A 4,741-nucleotide genomic window follows, 5' to 3' on the forward strand; every position below is an offset into this window, starting at 1 on the left:
GGCACATGCCTATAAACCTAGTACTTGGGAGGCTGAGATAGGAGGATCAGGTTCAAGGCCAGCCACAGCAATTTTGTTAGATCCCAGCAAATAGACCCTATTTCAAAATAAAAAATAAAATAGGGCTGGGCTGTAGATCAGAGGTAGAATGTTCCTGGGTTCAATCCCTAGTACCAAAATAAAGAGGAGTCGGGACCCCCCAAAATGCCTCTCTCCCTCTGGAGACGGCCCACATGCTTCCTGCTTCCCGAAATCTCTGTGCCTCTACTGACCCTGCTGAAATTCTTTCCTATCATGTATGTCAAGAACCCTCCTGGCCATTTTCCTGGCAACTCCTTGGGGCCCTCTCCTGGAGTCTGGTGACCTCTGGGTCTGTCTGGTCTTTGTTGTTTCCTCTGCCAAGTGTAAAGAGTCAACAGCTGGCAACTGCCATCAGCAGAATGAGGTGCCATTTGCACTGGGACATTTTTTCTAGCTTTATTTGGGGTCTACTGCTGAATCCTATTTTGTGTGCTGAGCTGTGTTATTTGGGGAGAATTTCCTGCATCACACAGTGTTTGCTGGTGACAGTGGATGCTTTGGCCTTGGCTGCCGGGAGCCTTGCTCTTTCACACCTTGTCCTCCCCTTCTGTCTCGGAATAACAGGGCTCCTTCTGCCTTCCCACAGTCTGTCCTTGTCTTCCACGGCTCTTCCTGCTACCACGGAGTGTGTTGTGAGAGGGCGCAGCTCTGCTCGGTGGAGGTGGTCCAGCAGGCAGCCCAGGAGGTGCCTGTCATGCTCTTCCCTGGAGACTGCCCATCACACAGGGACATATGCACACATTGAGACACACAAACATTATATTCACTGGCCCACACAACCAAGCTTTTCTTTTTTAATTTTTGGTACTGACATTCTACCTTCGAGCTACACCCTCAGCCTTTTAAAAATCAATCCTCGGTACCCAGCTGCTCCTGAAAAAAAGAAAATACTATGCTGTACTGTTTTTTTTTTTTGTGTGTGTGTGTGTGGTACTGGAGGTGGACCCCAGAGGCTTTCTACCTCCGGGCTATACTCTCAGACCTATTTTTTTTTTGTCTTACTGAATTTGTTTAAAATATTTAATTTTAGTACTTTTTGAAACTATAATCTGGCACATTTTTAAAAAACTTTTTATTGAACATAAATGGTATACATTTAAACTATACTTGATGCCCTCTCTCCCCTCCCACCCCTGTTTTCCCTTCCCCCCTCCCACCAATGATTGTCCCGGGTAACCATGCCATATTCATAATTTTACACATATTCGGATGTGGACCCTCATTAATCGAGTTCAGCCTTCCTCCTCCTCTATCTTTCCATTCAATCTTTGCTGGTATTTTCCCTCCATTATCTGGAGTCCCACTGGCATCCTCTAGGTTCCCTAGTTTGGGCATATTAGAGGAAACATATGTACCTTCTCCTTCTGTGCTTGGCTGGTCTCACTTAACATAATGCTCTCCAGGACTTTCCATCTTCTTGCAAATGGTATGATTTTGTTCTTTATGGCTGAGTAGAATTCCATTGTGTGTATTTCCCAGAGTTTTGCAATCCATTCATCTGTTGATGGGGACCTGGGTTGGTTTCGTATTTTGGCTATTACGAATTGTGCTGCTATGAACATAGGTATGCATATGTTGCTATAGTTCCCTGAATTCAACCCTTTTGGAAAAATACCCAGGAGTGGTAGAGCTGGGTCATATGGTGGATCTATTCCCAGTTTTCTTAGGAATCTCCACACAGATCTCCATAGTGGTTGAACTAGTTTGCACTCCCACCAACAGTGTAAAAGAGTTCCTTTTCCCCCACATCCTCACCAGCATTTGTTGTTGTTTGATTTCTTTATGCTTGCCACTCTGACTGGGGTTAGATGGAATCTCAGTGTAGTTTTGATTTGCATCTCCCTGATGGCCAGTGATGAAGAACATCTTTTCATGTATCTATTGGCCCTTTGCATCTCTTCTTTTGTGAAGTGTCTATTTAGTTCATTTGCCCATTTCTTGATTGGGTTGTTTGTTTTGCTAGTGTAGAGTCTTTTGAGCTCTTTGTATATTCTGGATATTAGCCCCCTATCAGAGTGGTGGCTGGTAAAGATCTTTTCCTATTTTGTAGGCTTCCTCTTTAGGTTATTGATGGTTTCCTTTGATGAGAAGAAACTTTTAAGTTTGATGCTATCCCACTTGTTGATTCTTGCTTTAATTTCCTGAGCTTTGGAGGTTTTGTTGAGAAAGTTACTGCCTGTGCCAATATGTTGTAGTGTTGAACCTATGCTCTCCTCCCAGACCTATTTTTTATATTTTATTTGGAAACAGGGTCTCACTAAGTTGCTGAGAGCCTCACTAAGTAGCTGAGGCTGGCTTTGAACCTGTGTGATCCTCCTGTCTCAGCCTCCCAAGCATGGGGATTACAAGCGTGCGCCACCACGCCCAGCTCCTATGCTGTACTGTTTTTATTACCAGTTTTATTTGCCAATTTTAGTTTAAAATTTAACCTAAAATAATTTATTATTTTATTGATTGAGGCAATCTTTGAATATAAAATATGCTTAAAAATAAGTTTTGTTTACTTGATTTTGGAAAACAAATTAAAGGGCACCTTTTAAAATGTTCTTAGCTGTGAAATTAGATAAATTGTTAGCATCATCTTAAGTTTGTAATTGTTAGCACTAGGTAATTTCTAAGTGAAGCAATCTAGACATAAAGTACTGAAGGAGGGGTGGGGAGGGAATGGGGTGGGAATTGGGTAGGGGTTAAATCAGTGATGTGTACATGTATGTACACACAAGTTTTTTACCCCAATATGATATATGAATATAATGCACCAATAAAAAATTAAAAAATAATAATAAAGTAGAAAAATAAAAATTAATTAGCTAATTAATTAATTAAAATTTCATTTTATTGGTCTTAAATAAAAAGTTGTAAATGAGATGACTTTATTCCTGCATCTTCTCAATTGTTTCTTCCTTGTATATGCCCTTTTCCTTTCCTACTTGGTGAGATTTGCCCTTCCGTTCCAGGATCTTTTTGCCATCTTTGTCCAGTTGTAGCCTGGTGATAACCACCTTGCTGGGGTGAATGCCCACGTGTACAGTGGTGCCGTTGGCCATTTCCTGCTGCACTCGTTCAGTGTAGATGACATACACCGGACTACCGTGCCAATCTGCTGACCTTTGTAGTGTCCTTGGACGACCTAGACTTCATCATCCTTTCTGATGGGCATAGATTAAACATTGTACTTCTGTCTCAGCTCTTTGGAAGGAGAAGACATATTCTTCCTGTGAATGTGGGAAGGTGCTTTAAAATGCCTTTTATAGAGGCGGAGACTGGAGGGTGGCGGTTCGCAGACACCCTCAGCTACTTAGTGAGGCTCTTTGCAACTCAGTGAGACCGTTTCAAAAAACTAAAAAGACTAAAATAGGGCTGGAGGTGTAGCCCAGAGGTACAGTGCCCCTGGGTTCCATCCCCAGTACTGAAAAGAAACAAAGGTTGGGGGAAGGTAGGGTTGGTGGCTCAGAGGTAGAATGCCCCCAGGTTCAAATCCCAGTACCAAAAGTAAAAAGAAAGCACAATATAAAGGACATTATTAAGACTTGAATATGGTTATATTTTAGATAATAATAGTTTGTTAGTGTCAAATATTTTGGTGTTATGATATTACAATTAAGTAGGAAAATGTCCTAGTTCTTAGGAGCTATGTAGTGAAGTATTTCAGGTGAGGTATCCCCTGATTTCTATAACGTGTTTTCAAAAGGTTCAAAGAAGAAAAGCCAGCTTGTATACATGTGTGTGGGTGAGGCTAGAGAGAGAAGGCAGTGCATGCAAATGTTAACTGCCGGTGAATCTAGATAGAGGATAAATGGGATTCATTGAACTATTATTTAAACTTTTTGGCTTGATATTTTTAAAACAAAAGCTTAAAAAAGAACCCCTAGAATGTGAATCTTCAAATACTTAACAATAAATCTCACTATTATGTATAATCATAATACATCAATTAAAAAAAGCTTCGAAAAAAAAAACCCACTAGAGCATTAGACAGTGGCCTAAAGTATTTATTCTGCACATCAGCTCTTAGAGCATTGAAGTCTGTTCTCCAGGATCTTTTGGGTTTATGCTGTGATGAGAACTCGTTACAACAAATACTGTCTTTTGTTTCATTAAAAAAAAAATAAAAAATAAAATGCCTTTTATAGTTCTTGCTTTGATCAGAAGTCAGAAAGGGATTCAACTTCATTTTGGCTGCTGCTGCTTCAGGAATGCTATTTATTTATTTATTTGTTTGTTTTTTGTGGCACTGGGGATTGAACCCAGGGACATTCTACATTCAAGCTACACTCCCAGACCTATTTTCATTTTTATTTTAAAACAGGGTCTTCCTAGGTTGATGAGAATTTCACTACTTGCTGAGGCTGTCCTCGAACCTGTGATCTTCCTGTTCCAGCCTCTCTAGTAGTGGGATTACAGGCCTGTGCTATCACACCTGGCTTTTATTTATTTATTATTATTATTATTATTATTATTATTATTATTATTATTATTATTATTATTATTATTATTAGTGGTACTGGGGTTTCTGGAAGCCCTTCTACCTCCGGGCTACATGCCCAGACCTATTTTTATATTTTTATTTGAAAACAGGGTCTCTTAAGCCAGCGCGACTGGCTTTGAACCTGCGCGATCCTCCTGTCTCCGCCTCCCAAGAGCAGGGATTACAAGCGTG

General features: G+C 40.6%; 1 pseudogene across 1 annotated transcript; it reads right to left on the reverse strand.

Annotated features, from left to right (window-relative positions):
* Nucleotides 1-2,954: 2,954 nt before the first annotated feature.
* Nucleotides 2,955-4,255, reverse strand: LOC308275143 (large ribosomal subunit protein uL24-like; annotated as a pseudogene). Its single transcript has 2 exons — nucleotides 4,206-4,255; nucleotides 2,955-3,326 (listed from the first exon to the last, which is right to left on the reverse strand). The product of its transcript is annotated as a large ribosomal subunit protein uL24-like (transcript).
* Nucleotides 4,256-4,741: the final 486 nt, after the last annotated feature.

The sequence above is a fragment of the Muscardinus avellanarius genome (assembly GCF_963383645.1).
Source record: "Muscardinus avellanarius genome assembly, chromosome: 16".
Taxonomy (NCBI): domain Eukaryota; kingdom Metazoa; phylum Chordata; class Mammalia; order Rodentia; family Gliridae; genus Muscardinus; species Muscardinus avellanarius.